At 39.0% G+C, this 17,188-nt stretch overlaps 1 pseudogene; it reads right to left on the minus strand.

Moving 5' to 3' along the window:
- Window positions 1-16,652: 16,652 nt before the first annotated feature.
- On the minus strand, window positions 16,653-16,975 carry LOC103232708 (SRA stem-loop-interacting RNA-binding protein, mitochondrial pseudogene; annotated as a pseudogene).
- Window positions 16,976-17,188: the final 213 nt, after the last annotated feature.

A 17,188-nucleotide genomic window follows, 5' to 3' on the forward strand; every position in this document is an offset into this window, starting at 1 on the left:
GTTTTCTTTTCCCAGGCAGAACACCAGAGAAGTGGCAAGGCAATAACTGTGAGTGGTGTCTGCACAGATGGGTCCCTACCAAGCCTCGCCATTTCTTCTCCTTCCAGCACTGAAGCAGCAAAAAGACTCCTGTGTGATGCAGAGGCTGGAGAAAGACTCAGGATCTTAAGGTAGCAAAAGACATCTTGAGGGATGTGCGCTTAGCTCAAGAACAAGATTCCACACCCTCTTTTGTGTAGGTATTGTGGGAGGTTCCTGGAATGTAGATATAACCTTGGGGAAATAAGAGGACCTAACATTGACTGAGATTATGTTTTTGCCATCTCAGGGAAATGGAGCTCAAAATAGAAATAAATTTGCATTACAGAAAAACAAAGAAAGTAATTTTTCTTGTGCATTTGACATTGTAGACTGAAATTCATACCTGGTATATAATCACAAATAAGATCAGTTATTAAGTAATATTAACAGTCTACTTGTGCATGTGGGAGAGAGTTGAGCACATTTTTCTTAGAAGGAAAAAACAAGAGACAAGTGTGTACAAATCTTTTAGGAAAAGGTATAATAATACTTTTCTGTAAACATGGAAATGATTGTATGCAAATTCAATTGCTTTTGAACTATAGTCCAGCATCAGTCACTTGAATTAATTGGGAACAGAACTGTTTGAATTAATAAAGCATCAGAATTTTAGATAATTTTTCAATACCTGCTATAACGTGGGCTTGGTTGTAAAGACCATCAATTACAAATAATGTGACCATGAATAGATTGCTTACAGTATCTCAGCTTATTTTTCTCAGCACTGAAGTTGATATATAATGATCCGTATATTACATGATTGTTGTGCAGATTAAGTGAGAGAATGCTTATGAAAGTACCCAGCGTGAAGCAATCACTCAATATACTTTAGTTTCTTTTCCTGAATATGAAATGATGGAAATGCACTAGTTTCTCTGAAAGCCCAAACTAAACCTCAGATAACAATAATGATATAAGTGCTAGGAACAAAGGATTTATACTACAAACAGGAAATTGGAAACCAAGGTCATGTATTTTGAGCTCTGAACCCATCATTTAGCCTACTGATATTTTTCTGATTTTTCTGATATTTTTCATTCTACGTCTGACACTGTTTAATCAATTTGGAAGAAATTGATTAAATTCTAACTAAAAAATGCATAGTCTGTTTTTAAACTTAAATAATGTAAAGAAAACCACCAACTAGCTTCCACTCTATTTGTAAAAGTTTCACCCACAGGGTTAAATGTCAGGGTTTCTGCTTGTTTTGCCATGACCTAATCACATCTGCTCTTAATGTAGCTGAGTGTGTGTGACATTTAACAACTCGCTTTAAAAAAATCTTACCGTAAAGAGAACTGGTATAGAGGGGACTACGTGACAGTCTATGATGAGTGTAGCTTGTATTCACAAGCTCCAAAAACACTATGAATAAAACAAGTTTTATAAAGGAAAATAAATTATGGTGATATCTATGAGGCTAATGTCTTTGTTAAGAGAATTAGGTTCAGGAAATGCAGGACTATTAGAAAGGATGAATCTCATATTTCTTAATTATGAGTGACACAATCAAGGCAATTCAATAATAGCTTCTATTTATTACATGTCTACTGTGTGCCTGGTGCTAAAATATATATAATTGGAGGAGTTTATTTGGTCAGGAAGATAAATCCTTGTTTTATTCATCTTCATTTTAGAGTAAATAGCTTGATAGCATCTATAAATGTACAAGAAAGTGGTAATTACAAAGCTTATGCAGGATGTTTGTGGAACCACTGCTAGGTGGATAATAAGTCTTAGGTCTCACATGGCCTTTTTCTGTTGTGGGCAGAGATCTATCCAGAATATGTTTCATTTAGGAAAATTTTCTTCTTACTCAGATTAGAACCAGATTATCTGTGTATAGGATATTCATATATACATACACACACACACACACATATAAATATGTATATATATGTACAGGCATACCTTGAAGATATTGTGGGCTCACTTCCAGACCACCAAAATAAAGCAAATATTGCAATAAAGTGAGTTGCACACATTTTTGGTTTTCCAGTGCATGTAAATGTTGTGTTTATACTATACTATAGTCAATTAAGGGTGCAATAGCATTATGTCTAAAAAATGTACACACCTTAGTTTAAAAATACTTTATTGCTAAAAAATGCTGACACAGAGACATGATGTGAGCACATGCCATTGAACAAAAATGGCACTACAGAATTGCTCAAAAAAAGGTTTTCACAAACCTTCGATTTGCAAAAAATGCAGTATTTGTAAAGTGCAATAAAACAAGACATGCCTGTATAAGTAAGTCTTGGGTATGCGCACACACACACACACACATAAGGTTATAACTGATACAGTATTGAGTACTGAAATACTGAAATTTGGCAGAGATAGCTCTTTATAGAGGTTGTCCTAGTATGTATCCTACTAGCAATGTATGGCAGTGTTGGTTTCCTTACAGCTTTTCCCTCTATTCTTCCTTGAACTCTTTCCAATCAGGATTCTGTATGAAAGGACCACATTTTAAAAAGTCTTGGAGGCAATAAGAAACATAGTATATTGAAGTCCTTTAAATAATTCAGTATGGAGAGGAGTCTGAAAGGCAAATGTAAACACAGGTGTAAAGATGAGAACAAAAGGCTACCCAGACTGTTGTGCTGAATGTCCAGGAGGATGGGCCCATGGAGCAAGTAGGAAGGCCAGGAGCTGGAAATATTTAAAATGGGAACTCTTTGAAGAAGCTAATTATTTGTAGTACTTGTCTCTTGGGCTATGGAAACAGTCATATGAAGAGCATAGTTTTAGATCTTTACCCTTCCATGTTGGAACTCTCTTTAGTTACTCTCAACTCCTCAGTAAAGACTCACCTCCACTACCTTGGGTGGTGGAGATATGAGGAGTAAAGGAATAGAGTGGCAAAAAGAAGTGTGAATTACCACACTTTGACCCCACTGATGATACCCATTTGTAGGGAGCAACATGGTATATAGTGGGTGACTATATCCAAGCATTTCTAGAGGTAATCAGCATCTAAAAAATAAATGGCCCACGGTTTGGCAGGAAAGAGCTGCTGCAAGGTGGGAAATTCAGAAGCAGATGTGAGAGAATCCCTCTTTCAGTATATACTAGAAGAAGGTGATCCTTGCAAGGGAGACGACTGACTTGAGTTTCACACAAATCATTATTTTCCCAGGAAACCTGTGTGATAGCTATTATTCTCCCTATTTTATGTACTAGAAAATAATAATTAATTTTTTTTGTTCTTATGCTGCAAATAATGATAGTAATAATAGCTATCATTTATTGTGTATGTACTATATGCCAAGCCTTCTGCAATTTCCTTTACATCATTATTATTATGGAAACATTGCTGCTAGGAAAGAATTGTTTTCTCAGTTGTTTTATGTGTCAACTTAACTGCATTAAGGAATACCTAGGAACCTGGTAGAGCATTATTTTTGGGGGTATCTACGAGCATGTTTTCAGAGGAGATTAGCCTGTGAGTCTGAATGGACTAGATAGGGAAGTTCTGCTCTCAGTGTGAGTGGGCACCGTCTACTCTGTTGGGGACATGGAGACAACAAAAACAGAAAAGATGAATGTGTTGATCTTCCTGTGGGAACGGAGATACACTCTTCCTCTCCTGTCCTTGGACAACAACTTCAGTCTGCCTAGCCTTTGAACTCCAGGACTTACACCAGTGGTCCCCCAGGTTTGGCTTTGGACTGAGAGGTATCCCATTGACTTCCCTGATTCTGAGGACTTCACACTTGTACTGAGCCAGACTACCAGCACCCTAAGGTCTTCAGCTTGCAGATAGCCTGTTCCAAGACTTCTCAGCCTCCATAATCACATGAGCCAATTCCCCTGACAAACCTCCTCTTATCTCTCTCTCGCTCTCTCTCTCTTTCTCTCTCTCTCTCTCTCTCTCGATAGATAGATAGATAGATCTGTTATTGATTTTGTCTCTTTGGAGAACCCTAACTAATACACTCAAAGAGTAAATAATATACTCAAGGTCATGGAGGTAACAACTGGTTAAACTTGGGCTATAATCCAGGATTTATGAAGCCCAGAGTTATGTTGATTCCTGATCCCTTTGTATCATAGAGATTAGAGACAATAGAGATGATTAGGGATGAGCTTCCCCTATTTCACTCTATTGCTTTTTCTACACTTACTTATATCCCTACATTCTTATCATGTCTGTTCTTCCTTCTCTCTAAGGTTATCTTATCCAAGTATCATTTGAATTCCATCTCTTCTTGCCTCGATGGCATATTTCCCTGGCAATGATCTTCTTTCTCTCCTAATCTTACAACTATGAGCATAAAAATGAACTCTTTGCTCAACCTTTTCTCTCTTTCAAGCTAGTCTTCCTTTTCAAAGAGAAATCTATTCACTGTATCCATGTTCTATTCACTTGTAAATTCACTTCAGTGAAGCACTCACCAAGGTTATCATGGATCTCCTGATTACCAAATCTAGTGGCCTCTTTTCAGTCTCCATTTCTCTAAATCTTCATGCAGCTTGAAATTTTCTCCTTCTTTGGCATCCATGATGGCAGATATCCTACTTTGCTTAACATTTCTCATTAGTCTTATTCAATGGCTCTTTTTTTTCCCTGCCCACTACTTACGTGTAGATGTTCTTCAGGGTTTAATCCTCTATACTAGTCTGTTTTCCCCTGAGATGAGGTTTTTTTCCATCCTATGGCTGTGACTTCAAAACTAAATAAAACTTTCAGAACTGTATTGGATACTGGAATTGTTCTGAAGCTTAGTTTAAAAAGAATGCTCTCCTAAAAATCTTTCTTCTAACTTCCCCAACTGGAGGTACTTTCTCTTCCTTTTGAATTCCCTGCAAGATTTTGCCCTTATCTCTTAGCTGACACGCATCATATCAAACTTTGTCTGGCAGCTGTTGGTGTACTTGTCATACTCCTTCTAGTAGCTTGTAAACTCCTGGAGGACCAGAACTTTGCCTTTCTTATTGCATTTTCTTTAGAACATAATACAGTGCCATGGACATGATAGGGGATCTATATTTATTGAATCCAATTGAATCTATTTTCTACTATTTGATCATTTTCTTTGATTCTATCTTCTGAAATTTCTCTGATCCAGGGCCTTTTTGAGCCATTCACACCAATTTGACAGTGACAAGGCCAACCTCCTCACCAAGCTGCTGCAGTTTGAGGATCAACTGCAGAGGATGCCATCAAACAACCATTCTTCCTCAGTCTGGAAGGAGTGAATCCACAAACTCATGACACCTCTTCTATATTTGCATTATATGATATCCAGTTACAAAAAAAAAGGCCAGCCTGACTCAGGCAGGCCATTTTCACACATGGTGGACATGGAGTTCTGAAGGGATTCCTCAACTCTCACAGGGAAGCCTCCAGCTGCACCTCTCTTGCTTGCTGACTACCTACCTGCCTGACCCATGCTCACCTGCCCACATTTCCCTTGTTGCCTGCCTGAACGCTGGACCATTGGCCTGTTGGTCCCAACCACTGGCCTGTCCGCTGGATGTCAACAAAGATGTCATCACTCCTTAAAAGAAAAAAGATAGGTTGATGGTTACTTGTCCTCCGATACAAAAGGCTTGTATTTTTATATTTCCCTGTCACTACTCTTTACTCATTATTTCCTTAGTGTGAACATAACATAAATGCATAATTTTAATATTTTATTTGCTGAGTTCCTACTTGTAATATGTGTGTCTTGGTCTAGATTTCTTATCCCTGAATATGCTGTGAATTTCCAGAAGGTAGAGATGAGTCTACTGGCTCAATTTGATTAATTTTTATCTTAGCATCATGCGAAATGTACACTTAATAAGCAAAAATGCCTTTGATGACGATTTAACAACATCTACTGGTCTTTGATCTGAATATATCAGTCTTTAAAATTTATGGTGATTTATAAGTGGTACAACTATAGCTTGCATTTTCATGATTTCAACCAAATTGGTGTGACTTTCAGGCAGTAACTGACAGATGTCTTTCATCATATTGAGAATTTAGAAGGTGGTAGGAGTGCACTGAGTCAAACATAAATAATCACAATGTAACAAAGCAAAATATATGTGCCTTAGGGATGGCAGTGACAACATGCTCTCTCAAAGGAAGCAGGGGTTGCATCTGAAGAGGGGTTAAGCAGAGACTTCATGAAAAGATTTTGACATGATAAAATCATTTGTGGTTTAGCTGGGGTTATCTTGGCTGAAGTGTGGAAGGTGAATCAGAAAAGGACAATAATTAAAACAGAGATACCAATGAGATAGAAAAAAATTAAAGCGCAACCCCTGATATCTAGAAACTGGCTTAGCACTCACAGCTAGGCCATGTTATTCTCCTGCTGGACATTTTAAAACCACACAGAACCCCAACACCCCACACAGTTACTCTGAGGCCATGATATAGTGAAACAAAACAAGACCTTCATATTTTGTCTCAGCAGAGACAAAACCAAGGTCACTCTGCCCCCCACAATATATCAAATATCTTCCTCTCTCTCTGCTGAAATGAGTGACTGTTACTTCTTTACCAATTACAGATTTATCACTGCTCTAGTATGTCCTCCATATCGATAAGATTTATTGAGATACCCAATGATAAAATTGCTCCCATTTCTTGATAGTATCCAATCCAGTGTGAGGTCTTGCTCCTTAGACCAACTAAAGCCCAAATCTTATAACTGGTTCTTTTAACTTCTTCTTACTAAGATAACCTATGCTTCTCCATGGTGTGTGCTCTCCCTCACTGCAATGAGTAATAAACCCAACTTGTTTAACTATAGATAAACAAGTTGGGTTTCTGGGGTCCTTGGCTAGAGGTTATTGACACTAACAAGGGGACAGTGGCAGTACATGTAAGCAATGGCGAGGGCATGAAATACACAGTGGTACCAGGGATTGAGAAGAGTGTGCCGATTGTGGAATAATTTAAAAGGCAAAATCACTAGTACTTGACTAGTTAATTTGGAAGTTAAAAGAATGGGACGGTCCCAGACAAAGACTTAGTCTGTACTGTGGGTATGTAGGTGAATAGTGATGGTATTCATGAAAATTGGGAAAACAAAGAGAGGACCTTTTAGGGGGAGTATTTTGAATATTTGTAATTAGAGTGCCTGTGAGACATCCAGGTAGAGAGAGGTACAGCAGGCAGTTAGGCCTATGGGTTTGAAGATAGGAAAGATCTGACCTAGTAGTTAAATGCAAAAGAGGGGATGAGATCATCCTGGAAATGTGTGGAAAGTGAGAACATATGGCTAAGAGTTAAACCTTGAGACTTATCAACATTTAAGGAGCAGGCAGAGGAAAAGGAGATTTTTTAAAAAAAGAACCAGCAGAGATGTGCGTCATGAAAGCAAAGGAATTAAGGGTTTTAAAAAGTGGGAAGCCGTGAACAGCATCAAATGCAGCTGAGAGATCAAGTCTGTTAGGTTTGGAAATTATGAAATCATGGGTGACCAGAGAGAGGAAGAGCAGTTTAAGAGGAAGAGTGAGTTTATACGCAGACAGGAGTGGGTTGGGGAATAAATGAAAAGTGAAGACTTGGAGGCAGTGAGTGTGAAGAACTCTTGAGATTTCAAAGAAAAGCAGGTCAGGTGAAAGCTAGATACAGATGTGGAGTCAACAGGTGAAGAAGAATGAGATTAAAATACCACTAGAAAGTCTGTTTTGTTCACCGATACATCATTGGTGACTACAAGCATGCCTGGCACATATTCAAGTATTCAACAAACATGAGTTGAAAAAATGAATGATGGGATAATTGGTAGAGAACTTTCTAGAAGATGTAGAAGGGGTTAAAGTCAAGGGACCAAATAGTAAGGCTGTTGTTAACCAGAGGAGTTTTGTGTCTTCTTCCGTAGTGAATTCAGAGACACCATCCCATTTGTATTAGTCCATTCTCACATTACTATAAAGAACTGCCCGAGGCTGGGTAATTTATAAAGGAAAGAGGTTTAATTGACTCACAGTTCTGCCTGGCTGAGGAAGCCTCAGGAAACTTACAATCATTGTGGAAGGGGAAGCAACATGTTTTTCTTCACAAAGCAGCAGGAGAGAACAGTACAGAGCAAAGGCGGAAGAGCCCCTTATAAAACCATCAGATCTCATGAGAACTCATACACTATCACGAGAACGCATGGAGGAACCGCCCCCATGATCCAATCACCTCCCACCAGGTCCTTCCTGCAACATGTGAGAATTACAATTAGGATTACAATTCAAGATGATATTTTGGTGGGACCACAGGGCCAGACTGTATCACCATTCAATCTTAGTGTATTTAACTAGAACCACTTGACATTTTCTGTTATCATATTCACTTTCCATGTAGCTCAAAACTTTGAATAATATTATCACCATAGATTTCTGTTGGTAATAGTAAAAAACATTATCATTTAGAGAAAGTTTGGGAATTTATGTATTTTAAATTGTAATAAATATCTTTATTGTTTCCCTTGTGCAATATTTTCTACTTATAATACTGTCCTGACTTTGTAATTTAGTTTAATTAAGAACTTTATGACAATCTGCATTTGCCACTAATAAACTGGGTTGTCCCAGAGTGTACTGCTTTCCCTATTACTGGAGTGTTGCTTACGAGGAAGCAAGCTGACCCCAAGTTTGGGAAAAAGTATTTGGAATCGAGTCACCATGTGAGTTGAATCAGATAACTTCTAAAGGTCCATTGTAAAGGTCTTTAGAACTTCTAAGATTCTGCTTCTTTGTTGCCAAATTTTAAAATTAATTAATCAATTGTGTTCCCAATGTTGTCATCTCATATTTTAGGCTGTTTGAATCAAAACTTTTGATCTTGGAAAACAAATTTTAGACTTTGGCAACCATGTTGTATCCAAGGCAGTTTATATTGTGACAAGTAATATAAATAGTTTTTTTCTAAACAATGGGGGGAGAGAGAGATATGGAGAGATGGAAAGAGACAGAGAGAGACACCACTATTAAACTCTGTTTGCTTTTTACTGAAAATTGGGATTCCATCTCTCCACTAATACTCAGAAGCTCCAAACTGATTAGGGATTTGTTTTTTGGTTAACAAATAGTCAATGTCAGGAAGCTATATGTATATATTTTCCAGTGGAGCATAAAACTGTGGGTGTTCTCTAGAGGCAACTGAAGATTTATTGTTTTGGGAGCCTGCTTTGTCAATTCCACTAGATAGTGTTACCAATGCAAACTGACTGGTTTTCCAGAAAAGCCTGTTGTCTGCTGGTTGCCAGGTGTCTAGTGATGAGAACAGCATGCAGCCAACGTGGCAGAAAACTAAAGTGCACGCATGGCCAAGGGAAGGTAGTAAGAAGGGCTACACTGTGGAGACCCTCCTTCTCCCAGATCTGGCTGTCTCTGTCTGGTCCTAGCTCAAAACACAGTTGTTTCCAAAAGCCATAATCTTGGTCCCTGGAAAAACTACAGAGGAAGGATTTAATGTAAAATCACGGGTCTTGTGATGTGATCTGTGTCTCAATTAGGAAGTCAGTGTGATGGGGCTTTAGCAGCCTAGTGTTTTCCTTAACATAGACCAGACCCTATAGTGACTTAACTCCTAACACCTTTTCCTCTTTAGCATTCTGAGACCTTGTGGCTCTTGCTATAACATGCAATCATGTCAGATAAATACCGTTTATTAAATGCCTATACACAGCACCCGTTCCATAAACTATGCTCCTAACCGTGCAAAGCTGGTATCATTGTTGCCATTTTACAGATAATAAACTGATGCTCAGGTTGACTTGCCCAAAGCTATACAGATGTTAAGTAGATGATCTAAGATTCAATCCTGGTTTGAATTAGTTTTTCACTCCAAAGTTAGTTTTTCACTACATTATTTGTTCATGAATTAATTAACGATGGTCCTAACATATGTTTTTTCATTTAAATCATCACATTTGGTTTTCTTCATTGGTTAAATTGACTAGATAATTGTCTAATGTGGTGTAAACATACTTACTGAATAGGAGATAGATATATGCACCCTTATTTGAAGTACAAAGTTTCATAGTAAAAATGTTTTTTAAATTAACCATAAGTTTTTGCGACTCCTTGAATTTTAAGCTTGTGATAAGATAGAATTAACATTTGTGTTGTCTGGTTAGTCTGAGGGTGTCAGGTTTTCAGCAACTCAGAAATCCTGAACTCAAACTCCTGAACTTTTTTTCCTCCTTGTCATCTCCTTCTCTTCTCCAGGGCCACTTCATATGGTGTAGACTGGAGAGCAAACGACTCTGGGGAGTGCTACTAACATGGTAGCCTATGTGACTGGCAACTGCTCTCCTTTCTCCTCTGCCTCTAGTTTTGGATACGCTTGTTTTGTTTAGGGTGTGATTGTGTGTGCATGTGCACATGCAAAAAAGAAAATCATCTGACAGGAAAATTAATTAATGGAGAAGTGGTGATGGTTACAGCATTAATTAGGAATTGTTCTGTCAAATAATGCAGAAAGAATGGCACCTGAAAGTTTAAACTCTGACACTAAATCTACCTCAGAACTAGAAACCAGCAAAGTGGCAAAACAAATTATGACTTATCTTGGATATTCTGTTCCTGAAAACCCAGACAGATATATCCAGTAAGGTCAGAGCTTATTTCTGGTGTTGAATGATATGTTTTGGAATTTTAACTGTGCAAAAGAGAGGGAAAGAAAAAAAAGCTGACTAAAGAGTTATTTTTGACCTAAATTATAAAAAGATTCCAGTAATAAATGGTTCATGGCCCAAAAACAAGACAGAGTCTAAAAGGTGATCAACTGTACACCTAACTACTTGCTGCCATTGTAGTTTTTGCAGTGAAGTAATTGGATACTCTAAAGGTATAATGTTCTTTTCTCCCCTCCCCTCCCCTCCCACTACCCCTCCCCTCCCCTCCCACACTCCTCCCCTCCTTTCTCCCCTCCCCTCGCCTCCTCCCTCCCCTCCCCTTCCCTCTCCTCTCCTCTCCTTTCCTTTCCTAGAAAATATCTGCAAGTAACTTGTAGTTATAATGTTGTCTGTCCAAAAGAGAGGGGGCAATGAATGGTAAAGACCAAGTGAAAGGAGCTGAATGCAGAGCAAATGACATTACTGAAAATATTAGATCATGTGAAAGAAGGAAATTATGCTGTTTTGGATGAGACAGGTTTTCTTTCTATATTGAGTATATGAGTATCAATACACCAAAGACTTTCATTTTTCATTTCTCCCGCTAAGAGCTTGTATTAGTTTGTTAAGGCTTCCATAAAACATACCCCAAACATTTAGGTCATAACAGAGTTTTGTAGATTTCTTAGATTTGAAGATATAGTTCAAATGTGAAAGATATCTGAAGAAAAGAAATACTGCATTTGGAATTAAAATCACATTTCTATATCATTTTTGGAAAGTTATCTATACTGAGCATATGAGGGCAGGCCCACTCTTAACATTTGGAGAATCTGGGAAAAGGGTTAAATGAAAGCCCATTAATCACTTTATCTAAATATTTAAAAGTTCTGAATCATGCTAAGAGTACTAAATAAAATACAGTAGTACCTTGGTATCCATGGGGATTGTTTACAGGACTCCTGCAGGTACAAAAATCCATGGATGCTCAAATCCCTGATATAAAATGGTATAATATTTGCATATAACCTACATGCATCCTCCTGTATACTTTAAAACATCTCTTCATTACTTATAATGCCTAATACAGTGTGAATGTTATGTAAAGAGTTGTTATATCATATTGTTTAAGGAATAATGAAAAGGAAAAAATGTTGTGTACATGTTCACTACAGAAGCAACCATCCATTTTTTAAAAATACTTTTAATCCATGGTTAGTTGGAGCCATGGGTGTGGAACTCGAGGATGTGAAGGGCTGACTTGTATGTTCTATCTATTTGCCTTGACAAATATACCTTCATAGTAATCTTGATGGGCAAGATTCAACTTAGAACTCTCGGACTGCTCAGAGCTCTGCGTCAGAAGATGATAGCACATTTCTCTTCCCACCCTAGCTCAGCCCACCTCATGAGGGATCTCATGCAGAATCATTTGGATTCCTCAGGTGATGTATTCAAGTCCTTTCCAAGTGACTATGCCTTGGTGGCCCCTCAGCTCTAGGGATGCACATGTCTTGGTGTGATAGGCTCCATGAGGGCAACCTTCAAGAAGAGGCCTGAGCAGGCCTTGGAAGCAGACCAAGGCGATTTGGGAAGGGGGTTCTTGGGTCCTAGGTGCCCAAACTGACATTTAAAAGGGTTGAGCATGGGCTACAAGGAGGCACATTCCTCTTAGCTCTGAGAATTCTTTACCCTTTGAGAGAAAGGGCATAACCAGAGGATGGCTAAAGCAGAATTTGTTGCATAAACCAGGATGGTGTAGCTAGCAAGGTACTGTGAAAATAAGGCCAGAGCTCTGTAACTAATCAACTATAAGACTCTAGGTCTTTCCCCATCTGGGTCCTTTAAGATGGTTTTAGGGCATTCCAGTTAAGTGGCATGCAATGGCCAACTAGGTAGGAACCACATTTGCAACATCCTGTGATGAAGAAACGAAATGCAATCAAATGAGAACAAATGGGTCCTGAAAAGGTCTGCCAGCAGTAAGGCACCCTGACAGGTAGCTGGGCATTGCTCCTGCTAGGACCTGGGTGGGTAGCAAGAGGAGCCCCAGTTGTCTTCAGGGTCTCCTATGAGACTAATCTCTGACTTTAACCAAATAGACCCATTGGAACTTACCCCAGGTAGAGTTGTGTTGTCATCCAAGAAGTGAGACATGAATGCAGTAGGAAGAAGGAGAGAGCACCAGAAAGAAATAATTTGTTAGGGTGACTCAAGCCAGTCCTGGCCAAGGGAGACAAACACTGTGTCCTGTACACAACTCTGCTGCTTCCAAGGTGTACCCAAGAGTTGGGTGGGGTGATTAATTCTCTGACCCTTCTCTGGCCTGTAAACAGTGGCCCAGTGATTCAATCAGTCTTTTTGTTGTCATTTCATACTGAAAAAAAGTAACCTTCAGAAACTTTGCTTTCCCAGCTACCTTGTTACTAATGAGGCTGCACACACCAGTTTCACACCAGAGAGCTATTTCCTCCTCAGAACACGAATCCATTGGTTTCTGCTTTATCAATCAACTTTGTTGGCCAGAATCAGGTCTTTAAGAGAATGAATGACTTTGGGAAAATGGAATTCCTGAGAGAGCAAAGCTGAGGTGCTGACCTTGTGCAGTCAGGCTTCTGGTTTTCCCCTTTCTCTCTGTCCTTTTTCTTTTCTTTCTTTAGAGACAGAGTGTCACTCAGTCACCCAGGCTGTAGTGCAATGGCACTATCATGGCTCACTGCAGCCTTGACCTCTGAGTTCAAGCAATCCTCCTGCCTCAACCTCCCGAGTAGCTGAGACTACAGGCCACAGACACTATACTTGGCTAATTATCTTTTAATTTTGTGGAAATAGGGTCTCACTATGTTGCCCAGACAGGTCTCAAACTCCAAGGCTCAAGCAATCCTCCTTCCTCGGCCTCTGAAAGGGCTGGGACTATAGACATGAGCCACTGTGTCCAGAATCCCTGTCATTTTTCTTTTGCCTTCTACCATCTCTTTCTACCTTCCCCTTTACACTACTGTTCTCTCTCCCTTCTCTTTGTCTCTCTTCCCGCCTTCTCTCAATCTCTCTCTTTCCCCTTTTCTCCTCCCTCTTCTTTCCCCTTTTGCTCTTTCCTGTCTCCTTTCTTCTAACTTTCCTCTACTCCTTGCTTCCTCCCCCACCCCTTTCCCTTCTTTCTTCTCTTTCTCTCTAATTGCCTTTAGAAATAGTTGCTACAGTCGATGGATGGTCTAAATTTTAAAATGTTTGAGTCTGCAGTTTGTTAATATTTCCCCAGAATCTAGTTTCATTTTCAACGAGAGAATTTTATGTAATTAAACCAAAAATAGAACAGGATATTTCCAAAGAAGCATTAGCTCAAAGCCTGCTGTTCTCACCCTTCCACCCACCCCTCACTCACACACATACTGAGATTCAAGGCACAAATTCACGGTGATATAACCCCAATTCTGCCTGTATCTCTATTAATTTATTTCTTCTCACAGTTCTAGATGAGGCCTCATGGGGGAGCTGCTATCTCACGGTAGATAAATCTATACTGTTGTTTCCAACAAGGACTGACCTTTACAGATTGAAATGAAGAGTGACTTTTGCTACAGAGAAAAAGGTTCTGGGTTGTTATTTTCCTGCAGGTGTCTTTATTTTGTTTCCCTCAAGAGCCAACAAATACATTCTAATCAAGTTTAGAGCTTCATTTTACCTTAGCAAAATAAAATCTCAAACTGAAAAATAAGATGTTCATTGTGGAAAGATTTTACTGGTTGAACAGACAAATCAAAGAAAATTTCCAGTATTTTTTCCTTCCACAGAGAGGTTTCACATGCAACATCCTCAGATAAAGAGTTCATTGTATATTAATTTCTTATTATAGCAACACCAGACACGTAATCCTAAAAAAGAATCCGGGATTGGAAAATAAAAATGAATCATGTGGGCTAACTTGCAAATTAATTTACAAACACAAATCTTGTCAATTTTTAAAATAAAGTTCCAGGAGAGAGTAAATAGAACGTAATTTGATGTATTTTATTGCTGCAAAAGCTGATTTATCTGACATTCAATCAATTGGAAATTTCTATGAATCTATACTTTTCTGCAGCTCCAAGACAGTGAGGATTGATGTTCCTGTTCACCTAGAGGAACCAAAGACTCTTAGTGACTCCTGAATCATCAACAAAGAAACAGTTTTGCCTAGCAAAGCCTTAATTCCAAGCAGATATTTCGTGGGATTCTTTTTAAAAAAATTGATTAACTACAGCATTTTATGTGACTCAAGATTATCTAGTTTATGTTTCTCATTTTGCAATTGAGGACACTGAAGTCTAGAGAGGGAAAGGGACTTCCCTAGGGTTACCCAGTTGTGGTCCTTTTCCAAATCTATGGGATCCTGGTGGATCCTGAAATACTTTCAGGGCCACCAGTTGGACAGGGGTATTGATTGACTACCCCCTGGCTCCATTCTCCTGTTTCAAATACAACATCTGTTTTTATCTGTGTGATAGACTTACTGTTCTGGGAATATTAAGTGAATATATTTTCTTTCTTTGTAATCTCAGTTTCTCATCATTCTAAGGTTTCTGAATCAAAAGCCATGCTTGGCCAACACAGATAGTAGGATTTCTTCCATAATAGGTAAAGGTTACTCCTTCCATCATTAAGGCTTAGTAATTAGCCTTAGCACCCCAGAAAAAGGAATTGGGTATAACATAAGGGAAGTCCCTACTGGAAAGGAAAAGGAAAGAAGATAAATCTAACCTTTTTGTAAGTGGATTCCGTAAAGAGAAAGACGTCTGATGGAGAACTAGGTGAGACACATGAGCCCTGACCACACCCTATAGGCTCAAGTCCTGGAGTTGGAAGGCTGTTACACAGAGAAAGGTGAAAGCAAATAAACATTTTCTGCTCATTCCCTGTTTAGAGCTCTTGGTCTAGTGGGAAAGTGACAGTAATGAGGAAGGTAGCTAGATAGAAACTTGGCTTTTCATGACCTTTACATGGTATGCAGCAGACGCAGAAATTTCTGGGTATCTCACATATGGGAAGGCCAAGAGAAGCCCAAGGTAAGGCCAAAGAATTGGTTGCAGGTAGGTACTTTAATATTGTGATAAATGGGCTCCAAGAATGAATATATAAACCCCAAGGGCCAGATGGGACCAGTTTTTAGTGATCAACAGTTCCAGGACCAGACCAATGCAGACATTCCTCTGTAGAGACAAAAGAAGAATCAGAAGACACCAGAGAAATCTGAGGTTCAATTTCTCTCCTTCCATTGTGAAATGAAGTAAGCCGCCCTTTTCAACAGATAAGGATCAAAGGGATGAGGAAGCAATATGAAAGAATGAACATTTACCTCAAAGATAATTTAACTGCAAATTGTCTAGTATATGTTTCTAATTTTGCAACTGGGGAAACTGAAGTCCAGAATGGGAAAGAGACTTCTCAGGGGTTACTCAGTTGAGGTTCTTTTCCAGATGTGTTCTATGGAGTCCTAGTGTGTTCTAGAGATACGTTCAGGGCCACCAGTGAGAGAGGGGTACTGATTGGCCATCCCTTGGGTCCATTCTCCTGTTTCAACCAAAAAAAGACTGCTTAAACCAGTCTCATTTAGGGGTTTAAAAAAACTGCAGGGCTTTCAGGCTCCCACTGTTTCTTCTTCCTTTGCTCTTTCTTGACTATGCTTAGAGTTAGGTCACTCAGAGCAACCTGGACACAGGAGGCAATATGATGAGGTGGAAAGCATACTGGAAAGCCAGGAGAGCTAAGCTGAAGTACTTGGTTTCTCAGTTAAGTTCCTGTGACCCTGAGCAAGTTACATAACTTTTCCAGGCTTCAGACTGTATATTTATAAAATTGGGCTGAGGAGTTCCATGAGATCCCTTTTACATTTGCATTTTAATGTTATAGAAATGCCAACATTTTATTTGGTGGACTCCAGATCCCCTTCTAAATTCCTCCTTGACTCTTGCAGTTAAGAATAAAGTCTTTTTTCTGAGTTATGTTAACTTTATTTAATAGGCTGAAATAGTCTCAAAAATCTTTCTCTTCATCAGATGTTTACAAAACTTTTGGCCTTTGAGCTCCAACCTGGAGCTTTAGTCCATCTATATTATGATTTTCCTGTTATAGTGCATTCTGAAGTTCTTCTGAAGAAAACTAAACCCAACCCAAACCTCTGTGAAAGCCAGTCTCCTTGTCAAAAGGTACAACACACTTTTGGATATGGCCAAACTGTGTAAAGTCACCATCAGCTGATTTGACGCTGCAGTCCAAGGAATTTCGCTAACAAAAGCAACCAGCCTACTGATACTTGTATGAAGCACCATGGCACCTTTCCCTGCTAAGGCAGCCATCTTTAGGTGCAAAAGTTTTTTTTTTTTTTTGCTGTTATTTGAGTTCCTTGTATACTCTGGATATTAGTCTCCTGTTGGATGAAGATTTTGCAAATATTTTCTCCCATTCAACAGGTTGTCTCTTCACTCTGTTGATTGTTTCCTTTGCTGTGCAGAAGCTTTTTGCCTTAATGTAGTCCCATTTGCCCAATTTTGTGTTGCCTGTGCTTTTGG

The sequence above is a fragment of the Chlorocebus sabaeus genome, chromosome X (assembly GCF_047675955.1).
Source record: "Chlorocebus sabaeus isolate Y175 chromosome X, mChlSab1.0.hap1, whole genome shotgun sequence".
Classification (NCBI taxonomy): domain Eukaryota; kingdom Metazoa; phylum Chordata; class Mammalia; order Primates; family Cercopithecidae; genus Chlorocebus; species Chlorocebus sabaeus.